The sequence below is a fragment of the Megalobrama amblycephala genome, linkage group LG3 (genome assembly GCF_018812025.1).
Source record: "Megalobrama amblycephala isolate DHTTF-2021 linkage group LG3, ASM1881202v1, whole genome shotgun sequence".
Taxonomy (NCBI): Eukaryota; Metazoa; Chordata; class Actinopteri; order Cypriniformes; family Xenocyprididae; genus Megalobrama; species Megalobrama amblycephala.
The window spans coordinates 9017721-9045264 of NC_063046.1; the positions used below are offsets into that span (position 1 = coordinate 9017721).

A 27544-nucleotide genomic window follows, 5' to 3' on the forward strand; every position below is an offset into this window, starting at 1 on the left:
TTCGATGCTTCAACAAATTCTAACTAACCCACTGATGTCACATGGACTACTTTGATGATGTTTTTATTACCTTTCTGGACATGGACAGTGCACCGTACATACATTTTCAATGGAGGGACAGAAAGCTCTCGGACTAAATCTAAAATATCTTAAACTGTGTTCTGAAGATGAACGGAGGTCTTACGGGTTTGGAAGGACATAAGGGTGAGTCATTAATGACATCATTTTCATTTTTGGGTGAACTAACCCTTTATATTATGTATTATCACAAGAGCATATTTTGCCTTTACCAGGTTGCAGCTCTAACACCCAAATCTGTCAATAGAATCCAAAGAAGATCTATAGTGAGCTACTATAATTGCAATATGGCAGATATACGACACACAAGTCAAAGTTATTGTTGTCTCTGCAGGCTTTAACTAATGTAATTTTTCCCTCAAGATTTCTGTCTTTTAAATAAGATTAGGGCGTATTGATCCACCCCGGCTCACATGCTTTGCTCAGTCAGCAGGTTGGATTTTGACAGACAGTTACGGGCTCTCGGACTGACACTGTGTGTACATAGGTAAAGACAGCCTCTCCAAGCCGCTGTCACTCATTCCAGTCCGGCGCGTTTTATCACAGCCGCTAGCTCAAGCTCATCACTGTCTGCTCAAACTCCAGGGGATTGTTGGGAGATGTCTTCCATTCACACCTTGTCCACTCACTGTTGGGGTCATCTTGTTTTAGCCTGCTTTCTCAACAACAGCTGATACAGCATAGGATGTGTTTCATCCCAGACGATGAAAAAAAAAAAAAATGGTGCACTGAACATTGTTCAGTCTCAGTCGGGTGGCCTGTTTAACATAATTGCAGAAGAATGTGAACAAAAACTGAACTCACAGTGACATTTATTCAAGTTGTAGTTTTTGAGATGTTTCAGGCAGTGAGCTAAGTTGTTTACACGACTGGTTCAGTACAGCAAATTTGCACATATAATTACATTTTTATTTCCATTTTCATTTTTGCCGCAGTAACATTGAGCTTCTCTGCTTAATAGTCAGGCTTTTATTTGAATTATTGGCTGCAGCTGCACTTGCTTTCAGTCTTTCTGAATCATTTCACTTTCTTGAACATGCAAGCTGAAACTTAAGAAATAAATAATAAAAGTCTAAGTCTAAAACTGGCATTTAAATATAAATGTGAAGCTGAAGCAATATGTTGAACCAGTATGATTAAGGGCTGCACGGTATATAATTTTAGCATCAAAATCGCAATGTGCACATCCGCAACAGTCACAACGCAGGATGTGCGATGTCTAGTATATGGATCGTTAATCTGTACGGACCAGACATCATGTTTCAAAACGGCCTTGATTCTCTGATTAATTGCAAAGTTTGTCCATCATACAATGAAAGATTATCATTTGAACGTGTTTTAGGTCAAGAGATTTTAAACCATTTGAGTGCAAGATGGCGCGAAAGAAAACTCTTCTGAACGCACACAGAGCAGTGTGGATGCACGTGAACACCGCGTGCCGTTCTCTTCCACGTCTATTTGTGCCTGAACGGAGACATACGTGCAAAAAAATAGTCGAAATGCACGTAAAAAAATCGGCTATCGCCGTAAAAACAACTGATTATGGCTTAGGTGAACGAAACAATTGAGAAAGAAAAGTGGATGTGTATCAGTATTATGTATCTGCGCCGTGCATTCAGTCTTAAAGTGACAGCAACCCCTGCTCATTAATGTTAATTAAACAACAAAAGACAAAGAGAAAAATCACTTTTGTAGTTTTAACAGATTAATTGTTTAATTTATACAGTGAGACTATGCAGTGTTATTTTTAAATTTCTGTACCTGTATACTGTTAGACTTACCTGAAATATATAAAGCACTATTTATTTCATTTGTATCTTTGTTCTATTATATTTATCTGTGCTTGTAATTGTTAATTATTTTCTATGCATATTCACTCAACTACAAAATCGCCCCAATCATCCTAGAATGATTAAATCTTTCTAAACAGAGCTATTCAAGTCATCTGATGAATTTTTTTTTTTCATATCGCAATATATATCGCAGAAAAAACAAAACATCGCAATGTCAGTTTTTTCCAATATCATGCAGCCCTATAGGCTACAGTGTCAGTTTTTGGGATTGACAACCACATAAAACTGAAAAGTCTTCAATCGAGTGGCTCGTTCATCCGTCAAACTTCATTAACCGACAGCAGATTTTATATCTGGGTGGAGAGCGGATAATTTGAGTCGTAGAACACAAAACTGACGGGAGCAGTGGAGAAACTTGACTGGATCTAAAACCTTGTGATGATAGACATCTCACATCTCCGTCACTGTGAGTTACCGAAACCACACATGAAAACGTCAAAACACACATGAAACCCGCAAAACACATGGCAGACATATTTGTGCAGCACAAAGCGACTCTCTCGCACTGTATGACGCAACAGACAACTAGTTATCCAGTGCACACAGCGCAGGTTTTCCAAAAATGCACTTGTGAGTCCTGAAAATTTACAGGTGTGAGTTCGGTTACAGAATGCGGTTGTCACTCCCGTGAATAACTGTACTGTGTGTGAACCTAACAATAGAGGACTGACAACGTATTCTGCTGCTGTGTGAATGTGGCTGTAGTTAATTATGTAACTAATTGTAATTAAGAAAAATAATCTCTTTTCAAAGCAAAAATTATACATTTCAGTGAGGTTTATGCTTAAAGCAAGAAAAACTATTTGCCAATGAGGCAAATAAAACATTCAAAATATAGTCTCTGAAAACAGGTCATAGTACTATTAACACAATTTTGTTTCTCACATTTAATAAATTTCATGATAGTATACACAGCACCAGTGCAAATTACTGATTCAGCCTTTTAAAAAAGGCATTTTCTACAGCAAAGAGCAACTGAACAGCAGTTAAACCCAGCAAGGCCATTTTAATCTATTATTGCAATTGCATGCCTTTCTTCTCAGTAATTAACATGAGGGTGTTGACTTGAAAATAACTAGTAGTTCTGATATATAGATATTTTTACAAGAAAACAAGACAAAATTACTGAATAAAACAGCTTATTTTGCAGTTTAAGCAGCTTTTCAGCAAATCATGACTATTGGGTGAATGTTATGTCACCTAAATCTTGTTATGTAATTTTACATCATTGTAACAATGCAAAATTGTATAATGTAAAATGTGTAATTGTATTTCACAATATTACTATTTCTACTGTATTTTTGACCAATTTAATGCAGACTTAGTGAGCATAAGAGACTTCTTTCATAAACATTTTAAAATCTTTCCAATCCCAAACTTTTGAACAGTAATGTATATATCAGTTGAATCATTTCTACCATCGCTCGGTCTATACTTTGATACAGCCAAACCCTATTTTGTACTTACCTTCAAATACACCAACCGTAAGGTCAAAGCTTGTCAGGACAGATAGTAGAGGGTCCCGCGCATGACAGAGGTGTGAGGGGTACTAATGAATGCCGAACTGTCACTGTGCCCAGACCTGGCAGAATGCCGGCACCTCTCAGCAGCTCAAAGCTGTCATCCACGGAGCTGCCGTGCCCCGACACCTGGGCCCGCCACCTTCAGCTGCTCTGATGAGTTGAGAGACAGGGGCAGATGGCAATGTTTTACTGGCACAGGGTTACGGTGTTTGGAGCAAAGCTGCACGGCCCTGCAAAACTCAATCAGTGGGCTGCCTTGATCTGGTCGATCCGCTGGAGATTTGGTTTTCCTAACGTAATTGGACCCTCTGTATCTTAGAGATCAACCAAAAGCATGGCAACAGATGCTTAAAGAGATAGTTCATCCAAAAAGGAAAATTCTGACATTAATTACTCGCCTTCATGTCGTTCCAAACCTGAACCTCATTGGTTCTTTCAGAATCTCAAGCATGCTGCGTAACACAAGAATGAACCTCATTGGTTCTCGCTGAAGCTCAAACGTGCTGCGTAACACGAGAATGAACCTCATTGGTTCTCACTGAAGCTCAAACGTGCTGCGTAACACGAGAATGAACCTCATTGGTTCTCACTGAAGCTCAAACGTGCTGCGTAACACGAGAATGAACCTCATTGGTTCTTGCGGAAGCTCAAACGTGCTGTGTAACCCGAGAATGAACCTCATTGGTTCTCACTGAAGCTCAAACATGCTGTGTAATGCGAGAATGAACCTCAATGGTTCTCGCTGAAGCTCAAACGTGCTGCGTAACACGAGAACGAACCTCAATGGTTCTCGCTGAAGCTCAAACGTGCTGCGTAACACGAGAATGAACCTCATTGGTTCTCACTGAAGCTCAAACGTGCTGCGTAACACGAGAATGAACCTCATTGGTTCTCACTGAAGCTCAAACGTGCTGCGTAACACGAGAATGAACCTCATTGGTTCTTGCGGAAGCTCAAACGTGCTGTGTAACCCGAGAATGAACCTCATTGGTTCTCACTGAAGCTCAAACATGCTGTGTAATGCGAGAATGAACCTCAATGGTTCTCGCTGAAGCTCAAACGTGCTGCGTAACACGAGAACGAACCTCAATGGTTCTCGCTGAAGCTCAAACGTGCTGCGTAACACGAGAACGAACCTCAATGGTTCTCGCTGAAGCTCAAACGTGCTGCGTAACACAAGAATGAACCTCAATGGTTCTCGCTGAAGCTCAAACGTGCTGCGTAACACGAGAATGAGCCTCATTGGTTCTCGCTGAAGCTCAAACGTGCTGCGTAACACGAGAATGAGCCTCATTGGTTCTCGCTGAAGCTCAAACGTGCTGCGTAACACTAGAATGAACCTCAATGGTTCTCGTTGAAGCTCAAACGTGCTGCGTAACACGAGAATGAGCCTCATTGGTTCTTGCTGAAGCTCAAACGTGCTGCGTAACACGAGAATGAACCTCAGTGGTTCTCGTTGAAGCTCAAACGTGCTGCGTAACACTAGAATGAACCTCAATGGTTCTCGTTGAAGCTCAAACGTGTTGCGTAACACGAGAATGAGCCTCATTGGTTCTTGCTGAAGCTCAAACGTGCTGCGTAACACGAGAATGAACCTCAATGGTTCTCGTTGAAGCTCAAACGTGCTGCGTAACACGAGAATGAGCCTCATTGGTTCTCGCTGAAGCTCAAACGTGCTGCGTAACACGAGAATGAGCCTCATTGGTTCTCGCTGAAGCTCAAACGTGCTGCGTAACACGAGAATGAGCCTCATTGGTTCTCGCTGAAGCTCAAACGTGCTGCGTAACACGAGAATGAGCCTCATTGGTTCTCGCTGAAGCTCAAACGTGCTGCGTAACACGAGAATGAGCCTCATTGGTTCTCGCTGAAGCTCAAACGTGCTGCGTAACACGAGAATGAGCCTCATTGGTTCTCGCTGAAGCTCAAACGTGCTGCGTAACACGAGAATGAACCTCATAGGTTCTTGCAGAAGCTCAAATGTGCTGCGTAACACTAGAATGAACCTCAATGGTTCTTGTTGAAGCTCAAAAGTGCTGCGTAACACGAGAATGAGCCTCATTGGTTCTCGCTGAAGCTCAAACGTGCTGCGTAACACGAGAATGAGCCTCATTGGTTCTTGCTGAAGCTCAAACGTGCTGCGTAACACTAGAATGAACCTCAATGGTTCTCGTTGAAGCTCAAACGTGCTGCGTAACACGAGAATGAGCCTCATTGGTTCTCGCTGAAGCTCAAACGTGCTGCGTAACACGAGAATGAGCCTCATTGGTTCTCGCTGAAGCTCAAACGTGCTGCGTAACACGAGAATGAACCTCAATGGTTCTCGTTGAAGCTCAAACGTGCTGCGTAACACGAGAATGAGCCTCATTGGTTCTTGCTGAAGCTCAAACGTGCTGCGTAACACGAGAATGAACCTCATTGGTTCTCGCGGAAGCTCAAACGTGCTGCGTAACACGAGAATGAACCTCATTGGTTCTCGCTGAAGCTCAAACGTGCTGCGTAACACGAGAATGAACCTCATTGGTTCTCGCGGAAGCTCAAACGTGCTGCGTAACACGAGAATGAACCTCAGTGGTTCTCGCTGAAGCTCAAACGTGCTACGTAACACGAGAATGAACCTCAGTGGTTCTCGTTGAAGCTCAAACGTGCTGCGTAACACTAGAATGAACCTCAATGGTTCTCGTTGAAGCTCAAACGTGCTGCGTAACACGAGAATGAGCCTCATTGGTTCTTGCTGAAGCTCAAACGTGCTGCGTAACACGAGAATGAACCTCATTGGTTCTCGCGGAAGCTCAAACGTGCTGCGTAACACGAGAATGAACCTCATTTGTTCTCGCTGAAGCTCAAACGTGCTGCGTAACACGAGAATGAACCTCATTGGTTCTCGCGGAAGCTCAAACGTGCTGCGTAACACGAGAATGAACCTCAGTGGTTCTCGCTGAAGCTCAAACGTGCTACGTAACACGAGAATGAACCTCAGTGGTTCTCGTTGAAGCTCAAACGTGCTGCGTAACACTAGAATGAACCTCAATGGTTCTCGTTGAAGCTCAAACGTGCTGCGTAACACGAGAATGAGCCTCATTGGTTCTTGCTGAAGCTCAAACGTGCTGCGTAACACGAGAATGAACCTCATTGGTTCTCGCGGAAGCTCAAACGTGCTGCGTAACACGCGAATGAACCTCATTGGTTCTCGCTGAAGCTCAAACGTGCTGCGTAACACGAGAATGAACCTCATTGGTTCTCGCGGAAGCTCAAACGTGCTGCGTAACACGAGAATGAACCTCAGTGGTTCTCGCTGAAGCTCAAACGTGCTACGTAACACGAGAATGAACCTCAGTGGTTCTCGTTGAAGCTCAAACGTGCTGCGTAACACTAGAATGAACCTCAATGGTTCTCGTTGAAGCTCAAAAGTGCTGCGTAACACGAGAATGAGCCTCATTGGTTCTTGCTGAAGCTCAAACGTGCTGCGTAACACGAGAATGAGCCTCATTGGTTCTTGCTGAAGCTCAAACGTGCTACGTAACACGAGAATGAACCTCATTGGTTCTCGCTGAAGCTCAAACGTGCTACGTAACACGAGAATGAACCTCAGTGGTTCTTGCTGAAGCTCAAACGTGCTGCGTAACACTAGAATGAACCTCAATGGTTCTCGTTGAAGCTCAAACGTGCTGCGTAACACGAGAATGAGCCTCATTGGTTCTCGCTGAAGCTCAAACGTGCTGCGTAACACGAGAATGAACCTCATTGGTTCTTGCAGAAGCTCAAACGTGCTGCGTAACACTAGAATGATCCTCAATGGTTCTTGTTGAAGCTCAAAAGTGCTGCGTAACACGAGAATGAGCCTCATTGGTTCTCGCTGAAGCTCAAACGTGCTGCGTAACACGAGAATGAGCCTCATTGGTTCTTGCTGAAGCTCAAACGTGCTGCGTAACACTAGAATGAACCTCAATGGTTCTCGTTGAAGCTCAAACGTGCTGCGTAACACGAGAATGAGCCTCATTGGTTCTCGCTGAAGCTCAAACGTGCTGCGTAACACGAGAATGAACCTCATTGGTTCTTGCAGAAGCTCAAACGTGCTGCGTAACACTAGAATGAACCTCAGTGGTTCTCGTTGAAGCTCAAAAGTGCTGCGTAACACGAGAATGAGCCTCATTGGTTCTTGCTGAAGCTCAAACGTGCTGCGTAACACGAGAATGAACCTCAATGGTTCTCGTTGAAGCTCAAAAGTGCTGCGTAACACGAGAATGAGCCTCATTGGTTCTCGCTGAAGCTCAAACATGCTGCGTAACATGAGAATGAACCTCAATGGTTCTTGTGGAAACTGAAACGTTCTGTGTTGCAAATATGTGCAACAATGTGTGCTCTCTTTAAGACTATACTCTTCTGCTCACCAAGGCTGCATTTATTTGAAATAGTAAACAGTAAAGGTCTCGATATACTTCAAAGGAAATCGAAGAGTGAACTGATGTGACGTCATTTCGATCAAAATCAGGCCAAAACGAAGTTCGTTTTGTGTTCTTTTTTGAAAGCTCGAAACGGCTTGCCGAACTTTCAGGAAAAGTTCATTCCAGCTGCAAAACACCTTCGTACTACCATTGGTCCGTGACAATAACATAATAGGAGGTGTGCGCTGAGGCTCTGCCTTCATTCGCGTGGAACTGTTCTCTGACTCATTTCGCCTGTAGAGTTTGTTGAGGTAAGATCTCCGCGGTTGAAAACATAAACACACTGGATCGCCGCTTTATAGTACAAAATGAAGTTGTGCTTCTGATGAAACATTTTTTTCTTTTTTGATACTGTAAAGCTGCTTGCTTTTAAGCAATCTATTGAATAAAGTGCTATATAAATAAATGTGACATGGCTGGAGTGCTAATTTGCAGAGCTCGTGCTAACATACCCATGTTGTTATGATCAGACACTTTTCTTATGCTTTCTATAAAAATGCTTGCAGTTTTCTCAGTTTTGTTGTGTTTATTTTATTACTGAGAAAAAAGTGTACAGCACGTATTTACATATTCATCTAACCGTCGCTCTCAGCAGTGTGGGTGGTGTCAGATGTTCGATTACGGTATATCGCTGGTCACGCATTTCGTTTTACTGTTAAACGAAGAACGAAAAAGAACTTCGTTTGAAGTATATCGGGGCCTTATTATTGTGATTACAATTTAAAGTAAATATATATTTAACTTTTTTAAATGGTTATTGTCATGGTTAATATTATTAAAGGTGCCATCGAACGTTTTTTTACAAGATGTAATATAAGTCTAAGGTGTCCCCTGAATGTGTCTGTGAAGTTTCAGCTCATAATCCCCCATAGATTTTTTTTAATTCATTTTTTTAACTGCCTATTTTGGGGCATAATTAGAAATGCGCCGATTCATGTTGCGGCCCCTTTAAATGCTAACGCTCCCCGCCCCCGGAGCTCGCGCTTGCCTTAAACAGTGCATAAACAAAGTTCACACAGCTAATATAACCCTCAAATGGATCTTTACAAAGTGTTCGTCATGCATGCTGCATGCATGCGTCGGATTATGTGAGTATAGTATTTATTTGGATGTTTACATTTGATTCTGAATCCGTGGTTAACAGCTAATGCTACACTGTTGGAGAGATTTATAAAGAATGAATTTGTGTTTATGAATTATACAGACTGCAAGTGTTTAATAATGAAAATAACGACGGCTCTTGTCTCCGTGAATACAGTAAGAAACGATGGTAACTTTAACCACATTTAACAGTACATTAGCAACATGCTAACAAAACATTTAGAAAGACAGTTTACAAATATCACTAAAAATATCATGTTATCATGGATCATGTCAGTTATTATCGCTCCATCTGCCATTTTTCGCTATTGTTCTTGCTTGCTTACCTAGTCTGATGATTCAGCTGTGCACATCCAGACCTCCTGCCCTTGTCTAATGCTTTAAACAATACCTGGCATATGCAAATATTGGGGGCGTACCCCCCGACTGTTACGTAACAGTCGGTGTTATGTTGAGATTCGCCTGTTCTTCAGAGGTCTTTTAAACAAATGAGATTTATATAAGAAAGAGGAAACAATGGAGTTTGAGACTCACTGTATGTCATTTCCATGTACTGAACTCTTGTTATTTAACTATGCCAATATAAATTCAATTTTTAATTCTAGAGCACCTTTAATATATGTACTTCATCAGTGCCTTTTCTAAAAGAAATAAAACATCATTCACTTCATCAACACTTCATGCAGTGATTTCACCACAGTTATGACTTAATCGTGGTACAATAACTGTAAAGCATGGCTTCTTGTGGCTTTACTGCCTAAAAACACAAACAAACAAACAAACAAACAAACAAACAAACAAACAAACAAACAAACAAACAAAAACTAGCTGTCAGCTGTGGACAATAAAGGATGGATTGAATAGTGATGGGATATGAAATGAAATCACACTGCTCACAGAGTTTCCTGTTTTAGTTATTGGCATCGTCTCTGCCAAGCTGACCAATATGGCAACCCAAAAAAACAAAAAAACAAAAAAAAAACCTTTGAGACTTGACAGTGCCAGTGCCCTACTGTCTTCAGGCCTAACCTGACAGGAGAGCTCTGGCCTGTTAGGCTTCCAGGGGTTTAAATTAGATCAGTCAGATGAGCAGATACAAGCAAACCTGCATCTTTGGAATTTATAGTACTGCATGCTGCAAATAAATGTCCAGTCCCTAAGATGTAATTCAAACTATGACATAGTGTATATACATATATATCTATCATATATATCTATCTAAAACTGAGCTCTTAAATTATAATAATCATTGCACAAAAACTTTGAGGGGCAAAGAGTCTATGTACACCCCAGTTATAATAGATGCTAAACCCCTGGTCTTACCTCCCACCCCTAGTACAAAAAAAGCAGAACAAATTTTAGCAAGGTGTTGATTCCTTGGCAAACCTTTGAGAAAGTCAACATGTGACTCTTATAGACAAGTCACACTTTTGCTAGTGGTGACGGCTGATGAGACTCTGAATGGGTTCGTGACTGTAATAGCGGAGCTATAGAAGGAGACGGCAGAGAGGTAGTTTCACCTGCTGGGTGCACAGACCACCTGGAGGAATTGAAACACAGGAGAGGCTTCATTTGGTGTGGCTGCAGATCTTTCATGTCCCAAGTGTTTTTGTTCCCTATCCCTCCTTTTTTCCCCCACCTGAGCTTGTATTTCCTCTCTTTTCAAGCCTCCCCTGCCAGGATTATGCCTGAAAGCATGATGTCCCATCTCATGAATCTATTTCCTCTACTCATTGTGCAATCACTGAAAACCAGCATCATCAAAGCCAGGCAATCAAAGGGGACTGTAAGCTATTTGCAGGGCAGCACGTCTCATGCGATGCAACTTTTTTTTTTTTTAGTTCCAAGACTTGCAATATGTTACATTTAAAGTGCCTTTCTTGTTGTCTCCTTTTTTTTTCTGGTGCCACAGAGCGTGCAAACACTGATGAGATAAGACGTTATTTCGTGATAGTATACACAGCACCGGTACAAATTACTGATTCAGCCTTTTAAAAAAGGCATTTTCTAAAGCAAAGAGCAACTGGACAGCAGTTAGACCCAACAAGGCATTAATGGAGCCATTTTAAACTATTATTGCACTTTCATGCCTTTCTATGGAACTTCTCAGTAATTAACATGAGTGTGTTGACATGGAAGTAACACATTCTACAAGCTCCCGCTTGTGTCTGGGAAAATATTTCTATTTTGGTTCCCTTTAAAAGGGTTGAAAACATTTATTCCTTTCATTCACTCAATAATAGTGAGTTGTGGCCAGTGTTGGTTTTAATGCATAACCAAGTAATTCATTACTGTAATTTAATTACTTTTCCCTAGAAAAAGTAAAGTAAGGAATTTCTCTTAATTTTTCTGTAATATATTTTCAGTTACATCTGCATTAAGTACTGTATAGAACAATTATTTTTTAAACAATAGTGGATTTAGCATGACAATTTAACATCTAAGGCCCTATTTTAACGATCTAAACGCAAAGTGTAAAGCGCACGGCGCAGGTGCACTCAGGGCGTGTCCAAATCCACTTTTGCTATTTTAACGACGGAAAAACGGTCCGTGCGCCGGGGCGCATTTTTGAAATGGGTTGTCCCTATTCTCTTAATGAGTAATGGGCGTAACGTTCAATAAACCAATCAGAGTGTCATCTCCCATTCCCTTTAAGAGCGAGATGCGCTCGCACCATGGCGGATTGCTATTTACATGGCGTACACGCGATGAGTCAGTTAATATATATGTGTGTGTATTGGCACGATTGTTCAATTAATTAGCCAATTTCGTTCATCATTATAAGTAGTAATAGGCTAAATTGAAAATAGGTAGCCTAATTCTAATACATGCAATGACTATTCATCATTACATTTTTATATTTATGTACACAATAATATTCTTTTACACTGTAATCCTTTTGTTTTTAATATTTGGCATGTTTGTGTGATGCGCATCCCTGTGTGTAATAAGCAAAGTCAACGCGCACTGTGGACGCGCCCAGAGGCGCAGTTTCTACCAACGCGCTCTAACAAAAAAATATTGCGCCATTGACTTTAGACTTTAGACCAGGTTTGAGTTGGTCTATGGCGCAGTCTATTTTCAGCTCCTTAAAATAGCAATGCGCCGGCAATGCGCCTGAACACACCTCTTTTTTAGACCAGCACGCCCATGGGCGCACTAACTGGCGCAAATGCATTTACTAATTTAAGGACGTGGCGCTGTACGGGAAAACGCGAACGGCGCCGGACGCAAACTAGCAAACACACTTGCGCTGCGCCTTGCGTCACATTGCGCCGGGTGTATTATAGGGCCCCTAATGTTTAAATGTATGTTTTTAATGTAAACCTTACCTTTTAAATACTTTAATTAGTTCAAGAATAATGCATGCAATTTTATATTATTTATTTGAAAGAATTAAAAGAGCAGTTTCATGTCTATTGTTTCATGTATTGTTTCATTTAACGGTCAAGGCTGATATGGGATTTGGAAAGTAATTAATAATAAGTAATGCAATACTTTTCAGAGAGAGTATTTAGTACAGTAATTGCACTGTTAAAGATAACTATTATTTAATTATTTTTTTAGAGTAACTTAGCCAACACTGGTTGTGGCCATGATGATAATTTGTTTGTTTTTTTCATTTTTCCTCATAATTTTAAACATCCATGCTGAAAAAGAACCAGCATTCATTGGAAATTACTTTTGAATTTTACATTCATATTTCAGTCTTCATTTCATGTAAAGAATGTAGGTTTTCCTTGTTGGTTTTTGGTCAACCTGTAGATGCAAAAAAGGGGATGGTCTAAGATGTCTCAAAAAACAGTCTGTTGGTCTTAGCTGGTCTGTTTTAATGGCATTAGATCAGTTGATCTCAACCTTTTTGACTTCAAGGCCCTCCCCCCTTCAAAATTTCAACCTAATAAAATATTTTGGAGATCGGCATAACTAGAAAGAAAGGTCACACTTTAGATTAGTGTCCAATTCTCACTATTAACTATGACCTTTGCCTCAAACTCCTAATTTACTGCTTATTAATAGTTAGTAAGGTAGTTGTTAAGTTTAGGTATTGGGTAGTATTAAGGGATGTAGAATATAGTCATGCAGAATAAGGCATTAATATATGCTTTATAAGTACTAATAAACAGCCTAGTAATATGCATGCTAATAAACAACTAGTTCAAGTGTTACCGAAAGACATGCATTAGAAAAATATCCAAATACTAAAAAATATCATATTTTAATGCTTCTTTTGTCTTATTTTAAATAATTTAAAGTCATCCTGAGGCCCCCTTGGAAGTTTGTTGATGCCCACTAGTTGAGAACCACTGTTTTAGAGGGACTTTTTAGCTTGCCACTTTTCAGCTACAGTAATTCAGCATAAACAGCTAAGATCAGCAAATCAGCTTAGTCTAGTTTAAGATGTTTTTAGTGCTTGTTGTCACTTAAATGTTTCATGTTTTGAAATTCTATGAAGTCTGTGAAACTCCTTTGATTGCTGTCAGACTTTCCAAAGTTGTGTCTAGAGAGAAAAGAAGAAAATCTCAAAATGCTGTTCACCCCCATAATGTCATAGACAGTAAAGAGAATGCTTTACTAAACTATTACTGATCAGTGTACACCGAAGAAGTAAAGTTTTCTTCTGAAAGCTTAATGTTTCAGGAGTAGTAAACTGTGTTTTAAATTTAAAGTAGGTATCTGCAGTTATGAATAATAGACGGCAGCATGACTCAGCCTCGTGCAGAGAGGGGCAGAGGAAACTGAACAGGGTGGGCGGCACACTGCATCTCCACAACACAGCTTTTAGAAGTTAGCTTTAGCCAAGCCAAAAACAGATATGGCAGAACTCCATCTCAGCCCTTGAACCAGAGCTGAGCAATTAAGCTCCCGGTTGGTATTATTTTTTTTTCCCCAAGCATGTCATTCCAGGGATTTTTATTTAACAAAAAACAGAAATATTCAGCCAGTCTTTAAATGTCCACAGCTTATCTCAGTTTATGACTCAATGTGTGCTTACACGGTCTGTAACCTTTTCACGATGGATGGATTGATTGATTTGAGGAGGTTTGTACAGAGCTTTGTGAGGATGTCTTGCCTGCTAGATGATATTAAGGTTGCTTTTTGAGAAAAAGAGAGTCACATCAGTAAAAAATTGTGCATAAGAGGTAGTTTACATTCAATATAGCTCTGACAACTTATTTCACCTATATTTACATTCCATCTCTCATGGTTAAAATAATTTTATTGTAAGCGAGTAGCACAAAATTATTCATTCTGAAACGCTGATTCGCCCACAAATGAAACAAGTGAAGCATTTGTGAGTGAGTCATTGAATCATTCATTCAAATCATTTTTTAAAAAGAATTAATTCAGATTAGTTAAGCATTTTTGAATAGACTGCAGCAATTGAATGTTTAGTTCACCCAAAAACGGTAATTCTGTCATTAATTATTCACCCTCATGTCGTTCCAAACCTGTAAGATTTGTTCATCTTCGGAACACAAATTAAGATATTTTTAATGAAATCTGAGCGTTCTCTGTTCCTCCATTGACACCTACACAACTACCACTTTTAAGCCACAGAGACATCATTAAAGTAATCCTTGTGACTCCAGTGGTTAAACCTACATTTTATTAAGCGATGTGAGTATGCAAAAAAACAAACAAACAAAAAAACAAACAACAACATAATTTACCACTTTATTTACAAAATATTAACCTCCAATGCATGTTCACGAGAGCACCATGACACGTGTGTTGCTGATGCGAAAGCAGACCTTGCATTGACGCGCATTGAAGATTCTTATTTTGTAAATAAAGTGGTAAATTGTTTTTTTTTTGCACAGTTTTAGTAATTTTAGTACTTCAACTTCAACTTATTTTATTTCAGTTAGTTGCCAATTTTCATTTAAGTTTATATTTTTCTTCTAATAGTTATATTTTAGTTTTTAAGCTTCCATTTTTTTTTAAATTAACAAAAATAATTTAATAGTTTTAGTATTAAATGTCATTAAAGGCACAGTGTGCAAGTTTTGCCTCTAGAGGTCGCTTATTCAGAACAATAAAGGCGTACCTTGAGCGTGGAATCATGGGAATTGTCGTCTTCACGTGGAAAGCAATTTGATGAGACAGAAATCATGTTCATGGATGAGCTAATGTATTAAAGTTTTATTAACATTTCTGTAGTATGAACTCGAATTTTCTATGAACTTGAATTTTTATGTTTGATCACTTAAATTCATATTTTATTTGATTCTGATGAAATAGCCACTGGTGCTGAATTACTACTCATACAGGTCATTTTATGGTAACACTTTAGTATGGGGAACACATATTCATTATTAACTATGACTTTTGCCTCAATAAACTCCTAATTACTGCTTACTAATAGTTAGTAAGGTAGTTGTTAAGTTTAGTTATTGGGTAGGATTAAGGGATGTAGAATATGGTCATGCAGAATAAGGCATTAATATATGCTTTATAGCCAATATTCTAGTAATATGCATGCTAATAAACAGCTAGATAAAAGTAAGAATTAAGTGTTACCCACTTTACTTGACAAATTAAAATTGTGGGGTAGCACAGCGCTGTTTTGCTTGGTCAAAACAATCATACTAAAATACAGTCAAGTGTGTTGAAAGTTATGTTATAAGGCTACTCTGTGTGTTCGCTCAGTGGCTGGTATGAGACACTTGTTGCACACTGCAGTAAGCTAAATCGATATTAGAATATCATTAATAAAAGCTGGATGATGCAGTTAATTTTAAAATATATTGTATGGAAGAGAAAATGCTGTATTACTATTACTACAAATAAAGCTCTTTCTGATTATACTATGTCAGTCACTTGACGAAATAGCATTGTCTCTGAGGTATCGTACAAACGTGTGACTCGAGGTAAATCAAGAAAACTCTGCTGAACACTAATTATTTATATAATAATGTAACATGTTTGGATATACAACAATATTATGCCATATATTAATTATATTATATAATTTATGATATACATAATTTATTTAAAAAATAAATTGTAGAAAAAAAACTATCAACTTTAGTTCTCAATCATGACCTCAGTATCCTGTTTTGAGCAGAGTAGTCCACCCACTCATGTGACAGTGTGTGGTTCCTGTTATTAGCGCTGAATCACTGGCCTGCCTCTCAATCCATGATTAAAGAGCAGTATTGAAATCGTACCCTCACTGACCCAGACGTAAACTGTTGCTTCAGAACCGAGCAGCAGAAGCTCTGTGAGTGGCATTATGATGATTCATAAATGGCCTCTTTATATCACGGATTGTTGTGAAGTTCTATACGGACTTATTTTTCTCTGAATGTATTGTGGAAGTATATTCTTTTATGTTTTTTTTCCACTGACAAAGAATAATGCTGTGCTCAGAGCTTTTAAAAGTCTCTAGTGTATTTTTCCTTTGTGGCAGTTGATTACCATTTTAATGTCACATGATATTTTCCTTATACTCCAAAGTACATGATTATTGTATTATAGCGGTAGTCTTTATTGTTAGATTTTATATTTGAACCATGATTTGCATGTGCTGACATTCTGAGATCAATGCTTTTCCGTGAAACGGAAAGAAAAATGTCTTTCGCATAAGGAGTGGAGAATTAGAAAATGCAAATGTTCTCACTCTTATATAGGCATGATTATTTTGGTATCTCTCTCCTAGACTGCTACTTTTTTTTTTCAAAAATTCAATGTGGCTCCTGCACAACTGGTACCAAATTAATGTATTTCCTAATTCATTAACTACCATCCGCCCCGTTTAATATGCACTGACATTTTTCTTCACAGTGCTGAAAGATAACCTTTTAAAAGAGCAGCTCCTGAAATATGCAGGTGGCTCTGCACAAAACACCAAAACATTTCGATTTACGTTTATCAGACTCATATCTGGTGTGACTTGCAAAAGTGTTTCGGTTTCTTTTGTGAGATTGCTGCTGTGGTCTACAGAAAACAGGATAGGAAAAAGTGTTACTTTGTTAAGAATATGTTAGTGTGTTGTGTTGTGTTGCATCATTAGTAGTAGCTATTACACTACCATTCAGTAAAATGTTTATTTTTGCTCACCAAGGCTGCATTTATTTGAACAAAAATACAGTAAAAACAGTAATTTTGTGACTGTGAGTCATAATAATCATTTAAAGGGGACCTATTATGCCCCTTTTCACAAGATGTAAAACAAGTCTCTGGTGTCTCTAGAATGTGTCTGTGAAGTTTCAGCTCAAAATACCCCACAGATCATTTATTATAGCTTGTCAAATTTGCCCCTATTTAGGTGTGAGCAAAAACATGCTGTTTTTGTGTGTCCCTTTAAATGCAAATGAGCTGCTGCTCCCGCCCCCCCTTTCCAGAAGAGGGCGGAGCTTTAACAGCTCAACAACAACAAAGCTGGAGAATCTCACGCAGCCAAAATGAGGATTGTCAGAAACGGTGTTCAGTCGACACTGATGGAGAGACTCTTATTATCTGTTATGCATTTTAAACTGTTATGCATTTTTCTGGATTTAATGAATGCAAAGTTATTAAACAGCATTTAACTGATTTTTTTTTTTGTAACAGTGTTTAAATCTTTACTGTGACTTTTGGTCACTTTAATTCATGCTTTCTATGAATTTCTTTTTAAAAAACACTTACTGACCCCAAACTTTTGAATAGCAGTTTGCTGTTTATTAGTAGTCTATTTCGAATAAGATTATATAACATACCTAATTGTATTTTAATCAAATTCTGTTGCAGCAATGTATGCATTATTCAGCATAAGGAAATCCCAGAATGCATTGCGAAAAAATTTAAATTCTACATATATATATAATTGAATACTAAAAACAAGAGTGTATAGCTTTGTTTTTTGAACTTGATCCAGGCATCAATAGAGGGTTCATAGCAGAGGAAATTCATATGAATATCTGGGCTGTTTGAAGATCAGCTGGGCTGCAGCATTCTCCATGTGCTGCAGACATTTTATTGCTTACACTGGGCTGTCGGCCAACACTGAGTTGCAGTAATGAAGATGAGTCCAGTCTAAGGCCTGTACTATAGTAAATCTCCTGTCCAACAGACAGGAATTGAGATATAGTACTTTGAATTCACAGGTTTGTCATTATCTTAAAGGGGTCACATGATGAGCAATCACATTTTCCTTGTTCCTTTAAGATAAATGAGTTTGATGTACTATGAAAATGTACTGACTCAAATATCAGAATTCAAAAACAGCGCTCATCGAAATTAATCTGCAAAATCGACTCTTTTGAACTTCACAACTTTCTGATGTCCGACAGATACGTCAACGCATGACTGTCCGCAATTATGTGTCAATGATGATTTGTTGTGCAGACGTTTGCCTTGCCTGGTCATGGTGAGTTAAAGGCACAATATGTAATTTTTCGCCACTAGAGGTCGCTTATTCAAAACAAAGTCATAGCTTGATGACGCCTTGATTTTGCGGAATCATGGGAGGTGTTGTTTTAACATCTACAGCCGGAGGAAAAGAATCTGATGGGACTTGGGCAGAAATCATATTCATGGATAAGCTAATGTATAAAAGATTTATTAACATTACTGTAGTATGAAGCAGGGTGTGGGAGCGGAACGAGGCCGCCGGAACGATCGCTAATGAGAGACAAGGGCGACACACGACACAAATCTAGACCGTGGAGCTTTTATTATGCCGCAGACGATCGCCTTCTTCTCCTGGTCAAGCGTATGTGGGGTAAAGCAGTGCTGTTTTATCATATTAGATACATTACAGTGGTGTGTTGAAAGCTGTTATAATGCTACTCTGTGCATTCACTCGGCGGCTGCTATGAGAAAACATGGTACTCAAGGTAAATCAAGAAAAAAGATTTAAACAATAAGACTTACTGTGTTGAGCTATATAAAAATGATTAGTTTTCTGTTGATGAATGTATTCAAACAGTTGCTCATCTGTTTAATAAAACACATAATATATTAAAGCATCTTTGGTGTTTCCATGGTTTCTACAAAATATAACTGGAAATCGAGGGTAACACGGGTATGATGTCATTGATTGGCGAAACACGGACATGGTCCGTGTCCTAAGATGGCTTATTTCTCTGGATTTAAACATTCTTGGAAAGATTTGTACACAAGTACACAAGTCAACAAAATATCTAACATTGTTCCAGTGGTTTTTGGATATTTGTTTTGGATATATTATTGTTGCCTTTAAAATGAGAAAGCAGTAGTGATGTTGTTATTCCTAAACAACGAAAAACCTTGTGCTATTCCTAACTGTGTGTAGCAACTGTTGCTCTGCATATCCTTCTAAACAATACAATGTTAGAAACGAGCAGATGAAGTTTATTTTTAACAAAGTGCTTGATCATTTCTGTCTGATTTTATCCATTTATGCAGCATATTTCAGCTTGGATTGTTTTGTGTTTCTGTCACAATGTGCATGGCTTTGCATAGAAAACTATTTTGGATCCAAAAGCAAAAAGTAAAGTTTTTCTTAAAGGCACAGCAGCAAAAACCAACCAACAAACAAACAAAAAAACATATGGGTTATAGCCACAAAAAATAACTTGAGTCTCAATTTAGACTCATGAACAACTGACTTTTCTTGGACTTCAAATTAGAGATTTGTGAACAATACAAGTCTGTAGATCTTCAAAGAAGAACTGTTTTGATGATTCAATGATCCATTGTTACTCTAGGGGCTTTCGCACCAAATAGTAACTAGCCACTAGGATAGTTCCCCGAGAACTACTTTCTCCCCATGGCCATGTTCCTGGTTGCATTTGTACCGGAAGAAGGAACTCTGAAGCGGCCGACTTTAAGTGAGGCATTTCTAAACATTAAAAACCAGTGAATGGAGGATGCCGTGATCGGAGCTGTGTTTGTTGTGTGTCGTTGGTTTCGCGATAACGGAGATGGAATGTAAATGCATAATTTACGCAACTGAAAGAGCAAAAAGTGGGGCTAAGAGACGAAATCTCCTATGACAACTTTCAGTATTACATATCATCGAGGCGGAGAAAAGAACACAACCCTGCAGACAACTGGTAAATGCCGTTATCACTGTTTTCCATGTTCGAGAAGTAAATATGTTTACACTGCTTTTTAAAAATGCCGGGTGCCGGTGTTTGACATGCATTTGACCAATCAACATACACGTACGTCACTGATAGTTCCTATAGTGCTGGTTTAGATCCTACTCTGAAGTAGGAGCTAATTAAGTTCCCCCAAAAAGGAGTTCTTAAAACTAAAATTGTTCCTAGTTCCTGTGGCGTGAACACGGAAAAATCTGGGTACTTCAGCCAATAGTTCTAGGAACTATGAAAAGGTTCCTCTGGTGCAAAAGCCCCTTATATTAGTAGGGTTCCAGTCTGCAACTAAGAATTTTGTGACCTTTTTTTCTTCCAGTGCAACTAACATTTGTTATAAGTCACACTTGTGGCATTGCCATTTCTGTTGCATATGAGAAACACTCTAAAAGCAGAACGAAAACGTGATACTCATTTGAACCTCATGGCATGGACCATTTATCAGCTCGGCCCAATAGACAGCGCAGGTGTGTTGTGTTTACTCGCAGACCGATCTCGATCACGCGACTGTTATTAAAGAGTGCTGTGAGATCCAGTGAGAAGTGTTTGAATTCAGTGCAGATTTCTGTTACAAAACCCAAATGTCTGGATGATTTAAAGTAGTTTAAAGCTTAATGACATTCTCAAAAGCATTGACTCGGAAAACAGGAGAAACACTGTGCCATAAACAATCCAGTTAGAAGGCTTTTAATCCACAAATCACCCACATTTATCATGGATTTACTGCAGTAACACCAACTGTACATGTGGCCTTAACAAGGAACAGTTGTGGGTAATGAAAAACAATGGTGAATTTTAACGAGCAATTACAAAGTAGAATCAAGGGCTGTAGAGAACTCAGTCGCACTGTCGTTTCTCTCAATAAAAATGAGGTTTTTCCACTTCTTACAGATATCACTGTTGTTAATAAGCATCTCAAATCATTCTCAGTGCTTTACTGTATAAACATCTATTTCCATAAGACAAATTATGCAATTTATTTAACTCAGAAAAGCGATTCAGGGAGCATAAACTTGTTAGTCAGCTAGAAAAATAACTCTAGAGAGGAGCATTTTGCTAAATATATGCACCATTACATATTCATCATATTTTTTTACTGTTCTTCAATATTGTACGTTTGAATAAATGTATGACAGCCACTATTTAAATGCTTATTTCAGAAAACGAATTGGAGTAGAAACATAATTTTATAACTCTGTGCCACTGCTCTCATATGTTAGTCTGGAGCCCTTGATAGCGCCACAGAGAAACTAGCATATGTTAGGATACGAAAAAACATTTTAACACGAAAAAGTGACACTTCACCTTCAAGTAACACCTACAATTACATAGATTGACTTATGCAACACATTTTAATAAGACTCCATCAGAAGCTCTTGAGGCAGAAACTGAATGGTTGAATTACTATGAGTTTAAAATGAAAAACAGACTAATCCTCAAAGGCCTCAGAAAGAGTGTAAGTGTGTGTTTTTGAGTGTGGGTTGTGGGTGGTGACACTTTAAAGTGCACAGCAGCAACAAAACCCCTCCCCCTGCATCAAGGAGCATCAGAGAGCTTGTTGCTATGGTGACGGGCTTTAGCAGCCAGCAGTGCTTGTTATAAAACTCATAAGAGTTTCAATGACCCTGAGAATACGCCAGTCGTCTAGTCAAAATAGCTTATTGTAATGCATCCATCACTCCAGCCATCTAACACATGTCTGTATCTCTAAAGAGCAGATCTCTGGGAAGAGAAAAAAAAATGCTATGTGGTTGCTAAGGTGTTGCTAGGTGGTTGCTTACTGGTCCAAGTAAAAAGAGGCCACCCACAATATGATATTCTGTTGTCTCTTTCAATGTAATGTAAGGGAATTTTTCCTATGTATACAAGCTGCATAATTTCAGGTATCCAGACACAGAAATTTATCCTTCAGAAATCATTCTAACGCCGTGTCCTAAACAGACGCGATGTGATAAGTTTCCAGCGACAAGAAATTTGTTTCTCCACACCAAACGCGATATGACTATGAGCCATGACAGAATCAAACATCACAGCCAATCAGAAGAGGGTGTGGGCGGAGTCTCTCTGGAAGCACGCAACATGCGCTCCAAATGAAATGGATAAGCACATAATCAAATTCATAAGTATTACACCATTTTAACATTATAAAAAATACATACTGAGTGACTGAAACAATCTTTGTCATAGAATACACGTTTGTTCACAGTGAGTTGTGCTCAGAATACTTAATTATTTTGAGTAGGACAAACTTAAATTGAACAAATTAGTTCAGTTAAATTAACTGTTATGAGTATTTAGAACTTTCTTTTGAGTTCACAGCACTGACATATTTCAAGTAAACTGAACTGTTTCATTGTTTTGAGTTGTATGAACTCATTTCTTTTAATTTAGACTAACTTAAGTTTAACTGAAACTGAACTGGGATTTCTATTTCCCAGCATGCTTTGCCCATGGCACTCGAAAGGGACAGTAAATGCTAAAATTAAGTGTTATATATTGTTTTTATTTTTTGTGCCAGATTAATGGTACGGGAGATTTAGTAGTGATTGTTTTGTTATTCTAATTTAGAAGAGTTTCTGTTAATGTGGGTTTTTGGAGTCAACTAGATCATTCATCATGAAGGCCTCATCTACACAACAACCAGTGGCACAGTTCTTCAACAACCATCCATACCGGCGTGATGAATACGATCCTCTGAAATACTGAAATAAATACTTTGAATGTTGCGATCCTATCGGACTTATGATAGCAACCTGAATCGTAACAAAGCACTGTTCGCCAGAGGAGAACTGGCCCCCCGACTAAGCCTGGTTTCTCCCAAGGTTTTTTTCTCCATTTTAACACCTATTTGCCACTTGTTTGCCACCTGATGTCACCTGTTGGAGTTTGGGTTCCTTGCCGCTGTCGCCTTTGGCTTGCTTAGTTGGGGACACTTGACATTTGACTTGACATTTGATATTCAACAGTGCTTTGATCTGCCTGCATTGACACTATTCTTTAAGAGCTGCTGTGCGGCCAAAATTATGTACCAGTTATCACTGTATAGCTGCTTTGACACAATCTACATTGTAAAAAGCGCTATATAAATAAAGATGACTTGACTTGACTTGACTTGGAGAGTTACCATCATGGTCACAAGTAGCGCATGTGGCTTGGTTTGAGAGCAGGTACGTTACATGTTTTAAGTTGCTGTACTCAATCAGTATGTTATTCCATATCGTTAACATGTTAGCAAATTAGGATTTTTCTTAGGATTTACAGTGAAGTAAAAAACTCATTTGATTTGGAAGAACTCAAAATAAAAAAGTGAATTAACTAAATATTTTATGTTAATTGCTATCAAAGTGTATGAGTTAGCTAACTCAGTACTTCAAGTTAGGAACAATTATTATGCATGAGTACTAAAACTCAAAACTTGATAGTTCTGCTTACTTAAAATTGGGAACATCATAACGCAAAAAAAAATTGATGTAACTGATTAACTCCAATTTTTTGAGATGCGGGTTTACAGTGTAGCCGTGACACTGCAGAAATAGAAACTGTTCCTAAAAGAAACGGAAACATTTTTTCTTTGTGTAGACGACAACACTGTCAAAATGATCCCCATTCACACAGATCTGCTAAAACAACTAAAAACGCTGTATTATGCTGCCAGGTCAGTAGTTGGTGATGTCAATTTGCACATATGCATTCTTTTACAGAGCACTCACAACAAAGTCCTGGTCCCAAATGGCACCCTAAACTCTCACAGTCTTCCTCTGAATCCGCACTTTTGTGATGTAATGCTGCTTTGACTGCCGGGTAAAGTCCTCTGCGTAGCTCGCAGACTTGCGCGCTCAGCTGAAGTGCGCATCGAGGGCACATAGCGGCCGCACAGTTCTCAAACCTAAAATGATAAATGGAACACCTTACGGTTTCGTGGACTTAACGGACATGCACATGCGGCAACCATTGTAAGTCCACAAGACCGAAAGTGCATAGAAGTGTGCCATTTGGGATTCAGCCAATCACACATGCCTATAGACTAACAAGGAACAGTTTTCACAGATCCGCGTTTTTGTTGATTACACGGAAATGATAACAGTCTTGTATTCAAAAACTTGCACTTTGGGACCGTTTACACGACACCGTTTTCAACTAAAAACAGAAAACTTTATGCGTTTTGGCCGTTCATTGACACATTTTGGTGGCCTGAAAATGCAAACTTTTGAAAACGAGTTTCAAAATGCAAGTTTTTGAAAACGGTCTCCGTGTAAACAACAAAATAAACAACAAATCTTTGAAAACGATGACGTCATGCACACATGCAATACATGTTCAGTCTATAGTGTTTCATCGCCATCTAATGGCCTGCCAGAATAATACAGCGTTTTTAGTCATTTTCGTTTTGACATCGTTTTGACAATGGTGTCATCTGTATGTGGAAAACTCAAAGGAAAAATGTATTAGTTTTAAGCATATCGTTGTTGTGTAAACATACCCTTTGAAATCGGTTTTCAAAGGTTTGCGTTTTCAAATCCCCAAAACACAGTTGTCATGTAAATGAATGACCAAAACGCATAAAAAGTTTTCCGTTTTAGTTGAAAACGGTGTCGTGTAAACAGCCCCTAAATCTTTGATTAACATTGAAAAGATAGCCTTTTGTCGCGTGTTTCGGCGTTGCATCACATCTGTTTAGGACACCGTGTAATATATTGATTTATTTCATATTAATATCTGTGCTGAAAACAGTTGTGCTGCTTAATATTTTTGTGGAAACCATGTTTTTTTTTATTAATTGAATGTTCGAAAGAACAACATTTATTTGAAACAGAAATCTTTTGTAACATTATAAATATATTTACTGTCACTTTTGATCAGTTTAATGCATCCTTGTTGAATTAAAATGTTTATTAAGCATTTATTAAAAAAAAAAAAAAAAAAAAAAAAAAAAATCTCATTGGCCTCAAACTTTTGAACTATGGTGTGTGTATTGGCAATCATTTTATTAAAAAAGTACAACCTTTAAATCATTGAGCCAGATACAGATACGCCATAATCTTTTTTCACTGAGTTTACTAGTAACAAACTTAAATGTCTTGTTTACTGAGGGAAAGATAAGGGCTATTAGTTCCTTCTGAGTGCATCCTTCAATGTATTATTTCAAATATTTGAGTCAGGCTGAAACAGATCTACCAAAAGTTTCAGACCATGGACCATTTATAACCATATTTTGGATAGAATCTAAAAATAAATGCATTAATTAAAATGATCCTATTACCAATTTTGGCCAAATATTGATGCTTTATATGATTTAAGTTGAATTACAGACCTTCAGATATCAGTTCTGTGATGTCTGTTCCATTTTTTCCCTCCATATCATGGATGTCCATCTTTCTTTATAACCAGTAGATTTATTTTAATACCCCCTACCGCATATCATGCCTTCAGCTTTCTTGGTTAAAAGCCATTTACAAGTCCCAGACCACCTCTTTGTATTGAATTTGTTGGCTTTTAAAACCTGCAGTCTTTCATTGCGTCTACTGAATTTGTAGACGGCGAACTGCTCAAGTTCTCTTTATTGATTTGGCTGAGCGGCCCCTGCAGCTGCTCCTTTTCTCTCAGCTCCTCTTGGCAGTGATGGAGGCTCTCTCTGATTTCCTGTTGCATAAAGTCCTTCTCTCTCATGTTAACTCTTTCGTTAATGTTGTGTTTGACAGAACGTGTTCGCTGAATTAGTATTTGTGGAACACTTTCAATAAGTATTAAGGTTTGCCGGATTTAATTTATAGTGTCTAATTATTTTTAGCAGATACACTTTTAAAATGTACAGCATTTGTCAGTATTCTATTATACATTGAAATATATATATATATATATATAATATGCATTTATTTGCTCAAAAATACAGTAAGACTTTTTTTTATTTTAAAATGTAATTGCATTTTCAGCATCATTACTCCAGTCTTCAGTGTCACATGATCCTTCAGAAATCATTCTAATATTCTGATTTGATAATCAAGAAATATTTTTTATTATCAATGTTGAAAACAGTTGTGCTGCTTAACATTTTATAAACCATGATACATTTATTAAGGATTATTTGATGAATAGAAAGCTCAAAAGAACAGCATTTATTTGAAATGGAAATCCTTTGTAACGTTGCAAATGTCTACTGTCATGTTTGATCAATTTAGTGCATCCTTGCTGAATAAAAAATAAATAAAAATGTTCAAAACAAAAAGTCTTACTAACCCCAAACATTTGAATGATAGTGTGTGTAAAATGAGTTTACTTAATCCATTTGTGTTTGAACTACATGAACCATTTTTGTTTCATTAACAATCCATTAGTGGTGGATTTTCCCTCATACTTTGCAGAGGGCTGAATCTGGAGAGTAAGTGTTGAAATTAAGTGTCATTTTATGTTTATTTTTTTTTTTATTATTGTTTTTTTTTTTTTGAGTAATGGAAAAGGCATGTGTTTAATATTCAGGTATGTTTGACATTTAAAAGTGTTCCTGTTATGTAATTCTTTTGGTTGTGCTGAAGAGTAGAGCTTGTGTTTAGGTGGTTAAATGTACTTCTTACATGTTAGCTGCATTTGAATGCAAACATGTGCTGTGTGGATTATAGAAACTCTATATAAAACATACTAATCAAACACTAACAGATCTTTCCGTTTACTCAAAATAGACTTAAAGTGTTAGTTCACTCAAAATTAATTGTCATTAATTACTCACCATCATGTTGTTCCAAACCTGTAAGACTTTCGTTTATCTTCGGAACACAAATTAATTAAGATATTAAGATATTTTTGATGAAACCTGAGTGATTTCTGTACCTTCATAGACAGCTACGCAGCTGACACTTTGATGCTTCAAATAGTTCATAAAGAGACCGTAAAAGTCATCCATATGAATTGGGCGGTTTAGTCCAAATTTTCTGAAGACACTTGATCGCTCTATATGATGAACGCATTTAATTTAGGCTTTTATTCACATATAAACATGAATCAACTCACACATCAGTTATGATAAACAGAAGCTCAAGCATGCCTGGACTGTCAGTGGAGGGACAGAAATCACTCAGATTTCATTAAAAATATCTTCTTTGTGTTCCGGAGATTAACGCATGTCTGATGGACATGAGGGTGAGTAAATGATGACAGAATTTTCATTTTTGGGTGAACTAACCCTTTAAATATACTGGAATCTACGCAGTATAATTCAGTGAACATAACTGAACAACATTGAGTAAGTTTAACTTAAAATGTTTGTCTAAAATAAATAGAAGGAAATTAATTTCCTATAGTCGATTGCCTTCAAAAATCAAAATCAAAAAGCCATTCTATTCTATTCTATTCTATTCTATTCTATTCTATTCTATTCTATTCTATTCTATTCTATTCTATTCCATGTTAATAATTACGTGCTTTGATTATGTAATGTCTCATCAAAAAGGTGTTAATAAATGTTCATTTGTCTTACCTGAACATGCTAA

The 27544-nt window shown here is 38.0% G+C and overlaps 1 protein-coding gene across 2 annotated transcripts in view; it reads left to right on the forward strand.

The window, feature by feature from the left end:
* The window catches only part of ntrk3b (neurotrophic tyrosine kinase, receptor, type 3b), a 153839-nt gene that overhangs the window by 34876 nt on the left and 91419 nt on the right, over positions 1 to 27544 (forward strand). The window lies entirely within an intron of this gene.